This window comes from Nyctereutes procyonoides, unplaced genomic scaffold, assembly GCF_905146905.1.
Source record: "Nyctereutes procyonoides isolate TBG_1078 unplaced genomic scaffold, NYPRO_anot_genome, whole genome shotgun sequence".
Taxonomy (NCBI): Eukaryota; Metazoa; Chordata; class Mammalia; order Carnivora; family Canidae; genus Nyctereutes; species Nyctereutes procyonoides.
In genome coordinates this window covers 63,815,460-63,833,009 of record NW_026575052.1, presented here as the reverse complement: position 1 = coordinate 63,833,009, position 17,550 = coordinate 63,815,460, and positions in this window count along the sequence as shown.

Below are 17,550 nucleotides of genomic sequence, written 5' to 3'. Positions count from 1 at the left end.
TCTGGGACTCAGTTGGGCTTGGAGGCGGCAGGGTTGGGGGGGGGGTCTAGGGTGGAGTAAAGACAAGGAAAGGTCACAAGCAGAAGAAGGAACAGAGGAACCAAGGCAGCCTTTTCTAGTTTGTCCATTAAGTGGCTGAGGTTTTATATCCTTTCTGTCTGCAGCCTCAGTAGAGGCCTACTAACAGGATCAGCTCCCTTTCTAGGCTTTGGCTTTCTAGACTTTCTAGGCTTTGGTGACTTATTTTTTCTTTCTGTACCTCTCCACACCTTCTTCCCTCTAGACTGATAATTTTCAGACATCATCTGAGTAAAATTGTTCGGCCTGGTGGAGGAGTGGGCATTTGAGACACAGTTGATTTGTGGCAAGGGTAAACAAGACAAAGGAGCAGACTGTGACAATCCTTAGAGACACTAAAAAGAAACACATCCCTGGATCCAGTCATGGTGCCTCTGGTTACAGCTGACAGGCCCTTGGGTTGGGGTCCCCCCCATCGCACCCTTCTCTATTGAAGTCTACTGATGAGTTGCAATCCCATTCAGAACCAGCTACTGAATCGAGGAGGGACACCTTTCTGAGGTCTGTTAATAGGTCACTGGGACCACTGGATGTTTTATGATAACTGCAGGCAAACAGACACTGACTGATCAGTTGTTAGAATTTCACTTGACAAAAGGCTTGAGTCTCTAAGCCATCATCAGCTCTTTGTTTCAGGGACAGAGTTTCTCTCCCTCTGCCCCATCTCGGCTGGGTTGAGTTGCTAGATTTCTCCAAAACAACAGAGGATCTGTTGGGGGACGACTGACTGCATCATTGTGACTTTCTTACAGCTCTTCATAGCCTTTGTATACTAAACTATCTCTTCAGATTGTTTCTGGCTCCAAAATTCTATAACTTTATGAACTATTTCTATTTGTTATTGGCCATAAAAGTCACTAGCCACATGTTTTATTCTCACTTGGGACATAAAGGATCAGAGAGGTTAATTGAGTAATCTAGACCCATGCAGCAAGACAACACTTATTTTGAAACCAAACTTGGGGTATTTGAAGCTCAGGATCCCACTGCCTCACTTTCTTTTATTGATCAGTAACGTATAGCAGAGGTAAAGTGATAATTTATCATCTAAAACAACACTTTTGAGAGTGAAAGGGGACACTATTATAATCGTTCTGGGACAACAGGCATAAACCATGATATATAGGTAGTTAAGGTATAGGGGGAAAGTAGGTAGGCTTTTATAAGGGCATCAACAGGTCTTAAACTTGAATTCTTCAAAATTTATGGGTTACTTTAAATTTATAAGCATTTGTATTGCTCACCACTCATAAAAACCCTCTTGTGTGGTTAGGTTGGCTGCTCCTATTCCCAAAGGAAGCATAGGTCAAAGCTGCTCACCCCTATCCCCAGTGTAGCTAATTAAAGGGAGCACAGCCTTAAATGTGTCCCTCACCACCCCTCCCACTGACATGCTGATCTCTACTACCTTCATAAACTAATAATTATTAGATCCTATTAGAGGAAGCCATAGCCTCTACAGAAGCAAATCCTGGCATGCCCCTGGGTACAACTGGTTTAGTTTGTCCCTTGACCTTCTTTCTAATCCCAGAGCAAATTGTTAGCTGAGATCTGATTCTACCATACAGAATCAAAAGGAGATTCCAGTAACGTTGGTTCTCCAGCCCATTTCTCACTGAGCAGATATAATAACAGAGAGTAAGCCAAAATTGCAAGATAGCCCTTTGCCTTCAAACCTGTAATTGTGTCTTCTTCACCAAACATCCTCTGGTCTTGGCCATGAGTTGTCTATTCCTGGAAGAGATGATGGAGCCGAGTAGTTAAGAGGGAATAGGCCTTGGATATAAACTTGGGTTATCCAGATGCTAACTAACACTGCTAACTGCTTAATGTTTTAAGACTTGGCTTTCTGCAAAATGAGAAAAACCATGCCTGTTTTATAGAGGTTTTTCACAAAGAAGAGATATTAAATCTGTTCTTCCACTGCCTGGCTCATGGTGAGCCTTCATCATCACCATTGAGACCTTTGACCCCAAAGCAGCAGTCTCACCTCTCAGCAGGCAAGGGAGTGTTACCCACAGTGTGACCTGCAAAGTGTAGATCCAGTACTTGATCATACCTTGGACTGTCTCCACGTGCTTTTTTCTTTTATTGACTTGGACTTTGGAGAACTAAGCTAGACTAGATTATAAGCTCTAAGAGTACAGATTGCATTGTACTCATCTTCCCCTTACCCATAACTATTGAGGTCATATTTTATGAGCTCCAAATTAAAATATATAATCTGACCATAACAAAAAATGTTGTAACTGACAGTGTCTCATAAGATACAGGAAGTGTGATTTCCTCACCCATTGTATTTTTCACAGAGTTGGCCATCGATAAATGTCTGTGGAATAAATGAATAAATCAGATAGCATCATTACTATCCCTGGCATATATGTGTGCATGTGTGCACGCACGCACGCACACACACACACACACACACATTTATATAATTTTTGCATCCTGCCCTCCCTAATATATTTGCTGTTTGCTCTATCATTCAAGATCCCAGCAGGAAACAGATGGCCGTCCAGTTAGAATAATTCAAGGAGAGTTTAATAAGGCAACTTTTGTAAAGTGTGGGTGGGATGTAGAGGAACCACAAGGGATACTAATATCAGAGCAAGAGCTGTTACTACTTCTAAACCCAAGGGATGAGGGTGGAGAGGAAGCTGCAATAGGAACTGAGAAAAAAAGAGCATTTCCTAGAGAAGACTGCCTGGATGGGAGAGTGGAATAAAAGCCTTGACCTGACTCTCCTCCCTCTCTCAGTCCTATGGGCTGAGCCCCATGGGAGGCCACAGGGCAAGGGAACCTGTGATTTATCAGCAGGCAGCCAGAAAATGATGGGGCACATGGGCTATCTCTGAAATACAAGGTATAAGCATACCTTAAAATTTTTAAGAAGAAATTGAAACTGAAAAAATAACATCAGAGGGGGGTTTTCTTTAACAATTTTATTTATTTACTTGAGAGAGAGAGCACGCACCCATGCATGAGAGCAGGGGGGAGGGGCAGAGAGAGAAGGAGAAGCAGACTCCACACTGAGCAGGGAGCCCGATGCAGGACTTAATCCCAGGACCCTGGGATCATGACCTGAGCCAAAGGCAGATGCTAAGCCTACCAAGCTACCCAGGTACCCAAGGGTTTTGTTTTTTGAAGCGGTTCCCTAGTAGGAAAACCACCACATCCTCCTCTGGTACATAGTGTCATCTCCCCTGAGAAGTCTTCCTGCTTCTTCCCTCTTGTCACCTGCAGACTCCTGAGCCCCTTCCTCTTTACCCTCCCTAGCACTTCTCCTGTTCTAATGGTTGGTTTCCTCCTCCAGGGGGCCCTTGTGGGCTAGGGCTACATATTGGTCCTCCTTGTCTCTTCCTCACCTAGCCCAGCAACAAGCACACAGTGGGTGCTCAGTCCCTGTTTGTTGAATGACTAAGTTTCCCATGAAATGAAAGAATGCTTGCCTTTTGATGATAATACTTCTTCCCTTGGTTTTCTAGATTAAAGCTCACTATTGACCCTTTCCCGGTAAGCACATCTCATATCTATCCGTAGAGGAGTAGACAAGTGAAGACCAGCAGAAACTGGTCAGAGTACATCTGGAGCAGGTCTGCAGGGGCTGTGGGAAGCATCCGCCAGCAGGAAGGTGGGGGGAGGGGCGCTCAGACTGTGGAGCAACATCTGGAAGAAGGGAACTCTGGTTATGAATTCCTTGTGAAGGAACTTCGGGCATTGCTTAAGTTAACACTCAGATTTCCAGTAACTCCTCTTCTCTTTCTGGAAGCTCTGACAACAGAGGTGCTGAAACAGCATGGATCCTGATAGAAAGCCTAAAGGCATGGACAGGAGGTTTGGGGAGGCTGAGCAACTGAAGCATCTCATTTACCAGGCTTATTCCTTGTTGTGTTGTTCACTCTGTGTAGGTTGTGTGCATTTTTATATGTGTGCTTGTTTGTGTATGTACATGCATGTATGGTGTGTGCACATGTATATTGTACATCTGTGTCTGTTTATGTATAAATGTTTATGTATGTGTGTTTATATTTGTGTTTGAGTAGTATGTGCATATGTATTTGTATGTATGTGTATGTATGTCTTTGTGTGTATATACGCATTTGTGTTTGTGTGTGTTTTTGTAAGTGTACTTAATTGTGTATGTGTGTTTATGTGCATGTGTATATGTGTGTGTTTGAGTTGTGTACGTATGTGTGCATTGGAGTGTATGTATTTGTGTTTGTGTGTTCATCGATGTGTTTATGTGTTTGTGTGTGTGTGTGTGTGTGTATGTTTGAGTGTCTGTGTATGTATGACCTTGACCCTTATGGTCTAGGAGTGGATCTATCAGGTTCTATCCATGCGTGAGAATTGGGCAGAGAAACATTTATAGGCAGGAAGGGTATGAAAATGGAAGAAAAGAACTCTGGGCAGCACTTTTTGTTATAACCTGCCTCCTCCAAGCTGTTCCTTCTCTTGCTGAGCTTTCTGTACATTCCAAGCAGAACTGCAGTTGTTCTGTGTGATATACAAAAAAATACCTCTTTCTTTTTACACATATTTCCTTATCCTCCATACACACAAATTTATTCAATATAAAAACATCGTATTTAAATTAATTCACCCCCCTACAAAAACCAACACACAAACACACACTCATAATACCAAATAACTCATACTCAATAAAAATACAATTCCTACAATACATTTATCCTTCCTTTATAAAATAAAAATAACCTTCTTTCTATATAATCAAATTTCCTAACCCCTAACATATTTCATCCTTATTCAAAACAACAAACCAATCCTACATAAACCCAATATATATATACCACCCAATAAACCCAACCCCCCAAATATAATTTATCCATTTTTCCTTTATTAACACACTCCGACACTATCTCATAACAAAACACAAAAAACAATTTCCTATTCCCTCATCTCTTAACACATCTCCTTTCCCAACAACATCAATTTACACACTTCCAAAAATCCTTCACTTACCAGTGCACTTATAACCACCACCCACTCCACACACCCCATCACAACAAAAATCCAACCATCACAACCCTCAACCACCCTAAAAACACCCCCCAACAACAGAGCACTATGACCTCCCCCTCCCCCCTCCCCCCCCCCGAGAGGCAGAGACACAAGCAGAGGGAGAAGCAGGCTCCGTGCAGGGAGCCTGATGTGGGACTCGATCCCAGGACTCCAGGATCACGCCCTGGGCCAAAGGCAGGCGCTAAACCACTGCCTCCCAGGGATCCCCTGAGCATAAAGCTTCTGTGAGGGAAATTGAAAAGCTATGAGTTTCCATGACACTGCTGTAATGAAAAAAGCTGATGCAGACCTGGGTGGCTCTGTTGGTTGAGTGTTAGACTCTTGATTTTGGCTGAGGTCCTGATCTCAGGGTGGTGGGATCCAGCCCCATGTGGAGCCCCTGTTGCCCTGTGTCAAGCCCCCGTTGAGCCCCATGTCCAGCCCCGATTGATCAAGCTCAGGGCAGAGTTGGCTTGCAATCCTCTCCCTCTGCCCCTCTTTCTGGCCCCTCCCATGCATGCAGGTGCACTTGTGTATACTAGTGTGTACATGCTCTCTCTCAAATAAAATCTTTTTAAAAAATTAAAAAAATAAAGCTAGTGCAATTGTATTTAAAAAATCATGTTTCAAAGTGGCTTTAAGAGGTATGCTTCAACAGGACCCTGCATAGTGCTAGAGCCCAGAAGAGGACAGGACAGCACGTCACTGGCTCTCTGCTTCTCTCCTTCTCTTGCATTCTTTAATGGGTGTCAAGCAACCCCAATTTAGCATTTTCCCTCCAAGATGAGTCTAAACAATATTTTAAGCTCATTTGCACAATTTATAAATAGTACTCCATGTCATTTTGAACTTCAGGAAAAGAGGTTGGGTGCCGGACATTTAGTCTAAATTTCCTTAACACAGCTTTAGCTTCAGCTAGGACTAGAAAAATTTAGGTTTGCCAAAAAAAGCCCACCATCAAATGTCTACTTATTCTGGAAGGTTCTACAGAATATCGAAAGAGTTGCTGGGTGTCACTTCCTAGGGTGTAACCTCTGCTCACAGACATAATTCCAGCGTTCACAAATGTCTCGGCTTAGAATAAATTCTGAAAGTGAGGCTGATTGGAACATGGAACCAAGGCTCAGAAGTCACTCCAGAATTCTCAAGACAGCTAAGAATGTATTCTCACTGATGCAGCATGGATCTCTGGCAGCACTGTTCCTCCTTCTCTACTTTTTGATCCCTGCTAGGAGACTTTCTATATTCTGATCCTAGGAGACCTTCTATATTCTGATCCCTCTGCCTCAAATCTGAGGGATGGACAGGAGTACTAGAAAGTGTTCCTTTAGTGGCTAGTGAGCAAAGTGTCTGGTCTTGCCTTTCTTTATAGTTGTGCGACCATGGGGTCCAAATTCCTCATGTGGAAAATGGGAGTATGAAATAGTAAGAAAGAGATATATAATATTGGTCTCTGCCCCTGGTTCCTGACACAGAGCTCCTAAAAACCTTGTAGATAGGGATGCTAGAAGAATTTTTATTCTAATATCTAGTCTTTGACCTGAGTTCTTGAGACAGAACTCTTACATTAATGTACTTTCTGAAGTGGTAGGAACATCTGGCATAGAACTCCTAAATCCCTGGATTTCTTAGCTGATAGGAGCTCCTTTTGTTCTACTGAGGCAACAATAGCTGAGGACTGGTCATCAGAAAGACTAAGCCATGATTAGAAGCAAGGAAATTTCAGCTCCCCCAACCCCCAACTCTCTAGAGAGAGGAGAGGGGCTAGAAATGGACTTAATAACTTACTGTGCCTGTATAATGAAGTCTTCATAAAAATCCTCAAAGTACAGGTTTTGGAAAGCTTCTGGGTTGGTGAACACCTCTACCTACTGGGAGGGTGGTATACCCCAGCTCCATGGAGACAGAAATTCCTGCCCTCACTTTATCCTATGTACCACTTCATCTGGTTGTTCATGTATATCCTTTAAAATATCCTTTGTAATAAATCAACACTAGTAAGTAAACTGTTTTCCTGTGTTCTGGGGTCTATAGCAAATTATTAAGCCCAAGGAGGATATTGGGTGACCTGCAATTTGTAGCCAAATGGGACAGAATTTGTGGGTAACCTGGTGACCTACTAGTGATTGGCATCTCAAGTGGACCCAGTCTTGGGGGTTCTGAGCCCTTAACCTGTGAGGTCTACACTAACTCTGATTAGTGTGGAAGTAAATTGTGAACACTGAGCTGGTGTCAGAGAATTATTCTAGGGAAAAAATGCACCCATCTGGGTCAGAAGTATTGTAAGTGTGAGCAGAGGAAACCATGCATTTTCCCTAAACAGGGAGACAATGCTCTGCCCACCACATGAGATGTTGAAGGAGTCAAATAAACCATGTATTGTACACCTCTTTATAAATTGTGAGAGGTACAAAGCAGATACAAGATACTACTAATTTTGTGAACCAATGTGGAGACAGAATAAAAACTCATGTCCTGATTTCCAACAGAAACTCTCCTTCTGTCATTTGCAATGTGTGTATGAAATCCTTTTGATATACAGTGTCTCTCAAACTTATATCATCTTCCAGTGCTTGAAGCCACATGATATCCACGCACAGTTTCCTGGAGCTTGAGTTTTACAGGAAAAAGAAAAGATATTTTTGAAAAACTTTTTCTTAAAGTATTCACTTATATACTCATTCATTCGACAAATGTTTATATTGTGCCTATGAAGTAGAATTAGATGCTGTAAGTAGCTGAAGAGTTCTGTGATTCTCCTGTCACTCATCCAAGATCTGTAATACAGGGCAGTCCCGGTGGTGCAGCAGTTTAGCGCCGCCTGCAGTCTGGGGTGTGATCCTGGAGACCCGGGATCGAGTCCCGTGTCGGGCTTCCTGCATGGAGCCTACTTCTCCCCTCTGCCTATGTCTCTGCCTCTCTCTCTCTCTCTTACTCTGAATAAATAAATAAATCTTTAAAAAAAAATCTGTAATACAAATCTATATGCAAGGATGTATAATGGTTAAGTTAATAAATTAATCAGGATTTTAGTCTGTTCAGGCAGCTATAATAGACCATCATGGACTGGATGGCTTAAACAATAACCATGTGTTTTTACAGGGAGTCTGAAAGTCCAAGATCAGGATACCAGCATATTTGGTATCTGATGACAGCCTGCTTTCTGGTACATAGGTGGCCTTCTTCTTACTATATCCGCACAGGTGGAAAATGCAAGGGAGCTCCCTGGGGTCATGACCTAATCACCCCCCCAAAGGCCTCACCTCCAAATACCATCATCTTGGGGGTTAGGATTTCAACATCTAAATTTGAGGGTGTCTCAAATGGTAAGTCTCTAGCCACATGTACAGGCCACTGGTTTTACCTCTTACTTTCCCCCAGGAGTCTGACAGTTTATTTTATTTCAAATATTTTTGCAGTCATTATGCAACTTTAAATTTTGGACAAGCATACTGAATTACAGCCATAAAGATTGTGTCAAACTTTCCTATGCTTCCAGCTCTGAAATTTCCACCATGTGACAAATGTTGTTTTGTTCTGTGGTTTTCTTGGCCTGGAGCTCCCTAAACCTTGAAACACACAATGGCGCATCTTTGAAATGGCCTTCCTTAATCATGAGGAACAATTGCTCATTCCTTTGCAATGCTCCTCCTTAAGTTCTTCCCTACCCAAAGTGCTCTTCAGTTAGTCCTTTCAAGTATAGCTATTCAATAACTAGCTGTTCTTTCCACTTAAGATTAAAGTTTGTAAAAATAAGACCCTCTAGGAGTAAACCTGTGGTACTGCTGAGATACCCAGGGCTCTGACTCAGACAGATGGTGTGGATTCTGGATTCTTACCCCCATTTAAAACATGTATTCTTAGACAAAGTCCTCAACCTGCTAGGGCCCCTTATGTATAATGGGGACACAAGTATCAACACTGCAGTATCCTTGCCAATGCTTTCCAGTCTTGTCTACAGAAGTACCCCCATGTCAGGGACCCTGTGTCCAAATTCTTTTGACATTCAATGGCCATCCTAAATATTTGTCTGTTCTACACACCCTTCTGCAATGTAGTCATATTTAATATACAAATAATGGAGTTTTAATATACAAATAATGGAGTGCCTGGGTGACTCATTTGGTTAAGCATCTGCCTTTGGCTCAGGCCATGATCCCAGTATCCTGGGATCTAGTCTCGCATCAGGCTCCCTGCTCAGTGGGGAGTCTGCTTATCCCTCTCCTTCTTCCCCTCCCTCCTGCTCATGCTCTTTTTCTCTCTCTCAAATAAATAAATAAAATCTTTTAAAAACTAATATGCAAATGCTTTTCTTTCCCAAGTCTTTGAATGAAATGATGTTCCAGAGAGAGGTTTGCATACCTCTAGCATATTACAACATACTTCCAGGATGTACCTCTAATTTAGAAGTGTGTTTTATAAGATGATACTGAGGGCTGAATATATTCAGCAGGTATACATCAGTAAGAATATGTTGACTATTCAAATATCAAAATACCTTTGTATTGACTGGTATGTAATTTCTCTCCAATCTCTAAGTGGCATCCATCTCCCACGTCACCCCTGAACTCTGCATGGTCCAGGAAGTAAAGGGTTAAAGCCTGTCCCCCAGGACCTCCAAGACCCTCCCCATTCTGATTAGATGGTAGCTAATCCATGCTGTTAAAATTTTGGATATCATCTCATACACATGTAGCATACATGATGCTCCTAGCATATGCTAGACCCTAAGAAAGCAGTAGGTATTTTTAGTCCTGTGGCTTTGGAGAATTCAGCCTGGGAGTATATATTTTCAACTGCAATGTGGCCAGTATCTCTACCTCCCCCACTTCAGGACACAGCCTTCCTTCCTTTAGGGAACTGTGCCTTTCGGCTTTCTGAGGTTCTGGTGAGGCTTCCAATCCAATTACAGTAACCTTCTCTCCAGCAGCTCTTAAGATGGGCAATAATATGAGTCTGAAAAATCATAGTCTCCATTCTCTGATAGGCAGATGCTGAGACTTGGGATGAGTGTGTGAACCAAGATGGACCAATCAGGATCGTCCCTTACACTCTGAATGCAGAGTCTAAAACACTCCTTGTCCCTCCTTTGAAACATGAGCTGAAAGGATGTGGCCTCAGGACTTCCAGTGGTGTTGGCTCTGCAATGAAGTCAGCTGAGAAGAGACTTATGGGCAGAAACAGGCATATGGAGAGACAGAAAAAGAGAGGGCTCTTATGATATTGTCTGAGCACCAGGCCAAATTCCCATCCTTTACAATAGTGATTTTTACACTTGGGTGTGTATCAGCATCACCAGGAGAGCTAATCAGGTCAAATTATCATGATGAAAAATAAAATTAAATGATAAAAAAAGACAACATATGGAATGGGAGAAGATATTTGCAAATGGCATATCTGATAAAGAGTTAGTATCCAAAATGTGTGAAGACCTGATATAATTCAACACCTAAAAAACAGATGATCCAATTAAAAAATGGGCAAAAGACATGAATAGACATTCCTCCATAGAAGACATACAGATGACCAACAGACACATGAAAAGGTGGTCAACATCACTCATCATCAGGGAAATGCAAATACAAACTACGATGAGATGTCACCTCACACCTGTCAGAATGGCTAAAATTAACAACACAAGAAACAAGTGTTGGCAAGGACATGCAGGAAAAGAAGCCCTTGTGCACTGCTGGTGGGAATGCAAACTGGTGCAGCCACTGGAAAACAGTATGGAGGTTCCTCAAAAAGTTAAAAGTAGAACTATCCTATGATCCAGGAATCACACTACTGAGTATTTGCTCAAAAAATATAAATACATTAATTCAAAGGGATACACAAGTACCTCTATGTTTATAGCAGCTGTATTTATAGTAGCAAGATATGGAAGCAGCCCAAGTGCCCATTGATAAATGAGTGAGTAAAGAGGTGATGTGTGTGTGTATTATATACATATGGAATATGTTTATATGTATATATGGAATATTACTCATCGATAAAGAATGAAATCTTGCCATTTCTAACAACATGGGTGGAGCTAGAGAGTATAATGCTAAGCAAAATAAGTCAGAGAGATAAATACCATATGATTTCACTCATATGTGAAATTTAAGAAGGAAAAAAAAGAGCAAAGGAAAAAAAGATAGAGACTGACAAAACAAGAAACAGACTTCTAACTACAGAGAACAGATGCTTGCCAGAGGGAAGGAAAGTGGGGGGATGGGAAAAGAGGTGAAGGGGATTAAAAGTGCACTAGTCCTGATGAGCACTGAGTGATGCCTAGAAGTGTTGAATCACTATATTGTACACTTGAAACTAATATAACACTGTGTGTTAACTATAATGAAATTAAAATTTAAAACGATAAAAAAATTTATGATATGTTAAAATAAAAAAACTGATGAGTCACTAACATGAGAAATTTTAGTCTGATTGTTAGGGAACTTCCCAGACAGTGAAATGAACTGAACTGTAACCATGTGCCTAAAATAAATTAATGAAAGTCCTTTGTATATGACATTTTAGAAACTGGCAAATATGCAAGAAAAGAAAACAGGCTCACTTAGGGAAGTCAGATGACTCCTGACATCTTTTCATCTGTAACTACCATCTCTCAAGGATTTCTTTAAGGACAACAAAAGGAGGCAAAACACCAGATTTTAAAAAAGTGTTTGTCAGGGGATCCGGGGTGGCTCAGTTGGTCAAAGTGTCTGCCTGCGGCTCTGGTCATGATCTCAGGGTCTTAGGATCAAGTCCCGCATTGGGCTCCCTGCTCAGTGGTGAGCCTCCTTCTCCCTCTACCTCTGCCTCTTCCCCCACTTGTGTGCTCTCTTGTGTGCTCTCACTCTCTCTCTCTCAAATAAGTAAATAAATAAAATCCCACAGCTGGTAAATGGGAGAGCTAGGATTTGACCTCATTCATTTGACTCCAATGTATGTGCTTTTCCACTGCAATAAAACACTATAAATAAAGCATAAAAAAATAGGAATCCAGAGGCCCAATCTTGTCCAAGTGGACAAGGGCTGGCTCCTCTTCTGTATTTTTGCCATGTCCTCCAAGTAATTTGGATAGATACCCAGGTCTGAGATCTACTAGCTTTACAAGCATGGAATCTAATACTTCTCCATTTTTTTTTATTGTTGTTGTTGCTATAACTACTTTGTTTTCCTATAAGTAGGGATGAAGAAAAGCACTTAGCACTAAGCACCATATAGGCCATGATGAGCTAAGTCTCTGATCAATGAACTAGGTCTTTGATCAAGGTCCCAGAGCCTCCCCGATCTTGGGTCACTTAGTGAATTGCATGTTTGCTCCTAAGTATCCTCTATAGATCCAAGAGTGGCTGGAGCATGCTACTGAAGTAGTTGAGAATTGACACCTTCAATTTTCTTGGGCTCCCCTGCATCTGCAGTTGTCTGAAGGACATTCCCTGAGCTGCAAGAAGTTAGAGGCAGCCTAAACTAATAGAAATTTGGCAGAGGAACATAGAAATTAATAATAAACCATAGAATAGGACACATGGACCATTCATCATAGCTCCTTCTTTGACTTTTGCCTTTGCTTCTCATTGAATGTTGGGTTCATTCTCTTGAGCTCTGTCAGGGAATGTGTCACTAGTTCTGAGACTCCTTCCAAACTGAGAAGTCTCAGCTAAGTCAGGATATCTAGCCTAAATTAGGCTATATCCCCTTGCCTGGATTAATCCTTGTGGCCAGGAGGTGGCAATTCTTATCAGAAGGGCTGCTAGAGGAGTGGAGACCACTCCATTTCACATTAATAGTGACTAGTGTGACATTCTTGCATCTGTCACCTTGTTTAATCTTTGCATCTATCCTGTGAGGACATCAAGTGATGACCTTTACATTTTGATGAGGAAACAGAGGCTCACAGAGTTCCTACAAGGCAGAGCCAGGATTTGAAGTCTGAACTCCCTAACTCCAGGGCCCACATCCTTTCACCACCCTGTGGGATGCCAGTGGGCTTTCCTTCTATCCCCGCCCACTTGCTCTATAGTTCTTGGCACATTTCAGGATAGTTGTATCTGCTGCCTTAATTCTTTAAAATGGCAACTACATGGCATGTCTTAAAATTGACCAGATGCTTCTAACCTGTGTACTGGGGTCCAGAGTCAGTTCTCTGAAAGCTCGAAGGCTTGTTTAGAGCTTGCTTTGAAATTGTGGGTTTGCTCCCTCAGAAAGAGGAAGCTAGGGACACGGGTGAGCCTACTTTATTTATAGTACTCTTTCCTCTCCTGTAAGTGCCAATCGAGCTCTTTCTCTCAGGTTCTAATATTGAAACTCTTTGTCTTCTCCAGGAGCTACACACTACACCACATGAAGAGGAGGGGAGGGGCTGAGAAAGTTATTTATTAGAATTAAGATTTTACTTTCCCTAAGAAAATTAGGGAAATTTTGAGTTTCTCTCCTATGGTTATGAGTTTCTGGAGGTACAAGATTATGTCCTATTTCACTGTACTATTCCTCATGTTTTCTGGCATAATGCCATGAACATGGAAATTTCTCAGTAAATGCATACTGATTTAAAGTGAATTTTGCAAGGTTCTACATATAGTCAGGAAAGAGCTTTTGGTGGATGACCTCTAATCTTCATCTTAGTGGTCCCATGGACAAAAAAAGGACATAAAAGCCAATTATGTGTTTCCATTGGGGGAAGAGGGAAGGTGCATTACCTATATATTTCCTCTGCAGCAGGTATTAAATAGATGCTTTACATATATTATTTTATCGCCACAACAACCCATGGACATAGATACCATTATTATCTCCATCTCACACTAGGAAATTTAGAGAGAACAAGTCATCTGGAGTGCAGCATGGAGAGGTGATTATGAGCATAGACTCTAGACACAATAGTTTTTTTTTTTAAGATTTTGTTAATTTATTAGAGAAAAAGGAAGAACACAAGCGGGGGTGAGGAGGAGCAGAGGTAGAGGGAGAAGCAGATTCCCCACTGAGCAGGGAGTCCAAAAAGGGGCTCAATCCCAGGACCCTGAGATAATGACCTGAACTGAAGGCAGACGCTTAACCTACTGCCACCCAGGCACTCCTCTATTGGGTTTGTCTTCAGACTCACTTATTAGCTGTGTGACTTGAGGAGAAGAGGATAATATGCTACGATGAAGTTTCTCAGTGAAGTCCTTACCAACGTCATAGGCAGCTCTGAAGGGAGGAGGGCCCTTCAGAGTTGTCTTGAGATGGAGTGAGGGGGCAAGGCCTCTCTGCCCTCAAGTCAACAACTCTGAGTGCCACCTGCACTGCAGCTCTCTCCCAGGATGCTGACAGCTGAGTGTTGTCTATTAACCACATTTCCTGTAGCTGTGACAATAAATCTTTCAGTCCTGAAGGGGCCTCCAGGCAGCACATCATAGTATCCACTATAGGATGAATGAGCTCCTCTGAGCCTCTGTTTCTCCATCCATAAACCAGGACTGAGAATAATAAGGTCACCTATCTCAGGGAGCTGTTGAGGACTAATGAGCTCTACACATACAGTACAGTTTGACACATTGCGAGCACCCAAGAAATTGTTGCTAACTATACATCCTAAAGTTTGGGGTAGAGTTTGGAATGGAGATGGGGACTGCTTCAGGAAGGTCTTCTTGAAGAAACTGCCACCTGATCTTTGTTATTAGGAGGGACAGTGCGTGACTTTTTATTGTGGGATGTGTTACGAGGTTAGACATTAAACAAAAATGTAAAGTAGGTGAACAATTGAATCCATTCAACAATTGTTTAACAAGCATCTGTTGACAAAAAGGGTAGAGCCTGAATGAAACTTGAAGAGGAAGTATAGTTTTTGCTCTGAAAGATCCTGCACTGTAGTGGGATAGACAAGGCTTTAATACTGGATTCCATGAGAGATTAAACACATTTATTAGTAGCAATACAGTGCAGTAGGAGAGACTCTTGGCACTGGGTTGTGGTGAATGTTGGATATCAGTTTCTAAATAACCTCCAGGGGATCCCTGGATGGCTCAGCAGTTTAGCTCCTGCCTTTGGTTCAAGGACATGGTCCTGGAGTCTCGGGATCGAATCCCACATTGAGTCCCACATTGGGCTCCCTGCATGGAGCCTGCTTCTCCCTCTGCCTGTGTCTCTGCCTCTCTCTCTCTCTCTCTCTGTCTCTCATGAATAAATAAATAAAATCTTAAAAAAATAACCTCCAATAGGTGACTTTTCATATCCATCAAAATGTGAACTTAGATGTTGCTAGAGAAGGTATAATGAAACTGTCACATTTTAACATTAAATTAATTATTTTTACATTAATTTAAAATTAATTTGCTGCAATATTTTTTTGGGGAGTTTTATAGTCTCAAAAACATTCATGACCTTTGATCCAGAATCCTCTCCTTGAAACTTTAATCCAAAATAATTTGAAATAATGAAAATCCTTACATTGAAAGATGTTTTTTGTAGTGTAGCCTATAATAGAGAAAATTTGAAGACTCCTCAAATGTTTGGTGCTACAGGAACAGTCATTTAAAATTAGTATTCAACTTTCTTGGGGAGGAATGGTTACGTTTGGGATCCATTTTCCAAATGGAGGTAGTTGAAGCCAAGAGTCAGTCACGTACTTATTGCAACAGGTAGAGACAAATGGGACCAGATCTCCTTAATTCTCGCTTAAGATTTCAATTTTTCTTTCAAACTATCATTTTGTTTCTAAACTTGCTTTCCTAGAGTGAAAAGCCAGCTGCCAATGTTGCAAAACTATAAAACCAAGTTAAAATGACTTGAAGTATATCAGTAAGGCTATGTTAATATTTTAACTAATTAATTAATTTTTTATTGTTTGTTTTGTTTTTTGACTATTGCTCAAGCAGGTGAATCTTGGGAAAAGAAACTTATTTGTGCTAAAACGTACCTTGAACTCACTCATTGTAAACATACTCAGGTTGTGGTTTACCATGATTTATTGCAAATATTTAAAATTTTCTGTATATTAGGATGTTTTGACATCCTCTCTATTACATCCTAAACATATTAGGATGTTTTGACATCCTCTCCAGCCTGGAGAATGCCTATGCCTGTGCTAGGAATACTAACCAACCTGGAGTTGAACATTCTCTATTTGGTCTGTGTGTCTCAGGATGCAATATCATTCTGCTTTAATTATCTCAGGGCCAAGTAAAAGCAACTAGGGACCATTTCTATTGCTCAAAGCCCATGGAAATTATTTAAACTAGCCAACCTTAAACTGTTTACTTTCCCCTACTTTGCCTTTCCTGTGCAAAAACCCCAAAAAAGGCTGTGGCTGAAGTGCTCCCCTAATTCCTGTCTTCTGCCCCCCACTACCCTGGTATTTCCCATGTGGCCCTAAGAGACAGGCTGCACCTCCTTCTCTAGGACCTAAGGGTGATAGACTTTGATTTTCCTGTTTTTTTTTTCCTCTCCTCTATCTTTTCTTGTGGACGTACCTGAGTGACCATCTTGTAAAGAATGTGAAACTCATGGCCTCTCAGTAAAACATCCTGGCATTAGACATCATAAGACATAGATGAAAAGCCCAATTGCTTGTCAAATTGTACTAGCACTTCCTCTGAGCATTTCCTCAGTGCATCATCCCTATCATTCCATTTAATTAACGTACCCCATAGTGTGTGAGGGACAGAAGCCAATGATCAACACACCCCACTCTGGCTTCCGAGAGTGGAGGTATATCAGCTGGTTCTGTTAGAAGTGACAGAAAACCTGATTTTTTAAAATATTTATTTTTTTAAAGATTGATTGATTTTAGAGAGAGAGAGAGAGAGAGAGAGAGTGCCAGGTGGAGGGATAGGGGAAGAGAGAGAATCTCAAGCAGACTCTACACTGAGCATACAGCCCAACTCTACACTGAGCATACAGGGCTCTATTCACAACGCTGAGATCATGACCTAAGCCAAAACTAAGAGTCCAACACTTAACCAACTAAGCTACCTAGGCACCCCCAAATGGGTTTTTATTTTAAAAATCAATGTATTTTTAAAAAATAGAATATAATAGCTGACTTAGGATTAAAAGTCCAAGGTTAAGTTTGCTTCTGACATACCTAGATTTGGGGCTCCTGTGACATCACTAGGCCTCTGTATCAGTCCATCTCTTGGTCCTGCCTTCCTTTGTGTGGATAGCTGCCTCCAACCCTCATAGTTGTTTCAGGTTTCAGTGGGTTAGAATAGGAGTCAAATTCCCAGAATTTCAGAGAAAATCTCTCATTAGCCCTGATCAGATCACGTGATGACTCTAAACCCCTCAATGAGGGAAATGAGATGGAGGGATGGGCCTGGGCCTGGGTCACATAACCAGCCCTGGCGGTGAGGAGGGAGATGCATGGGGCTCTGGGCTGGTTTCATAGGAACCACAGTTGGTTAAAGTCTGAAAGGATGACTTTAAAGAGGAAATTAGGACACACTTACTAGATAGAGTGAGTAAATGCCAGGCAGCAAAATC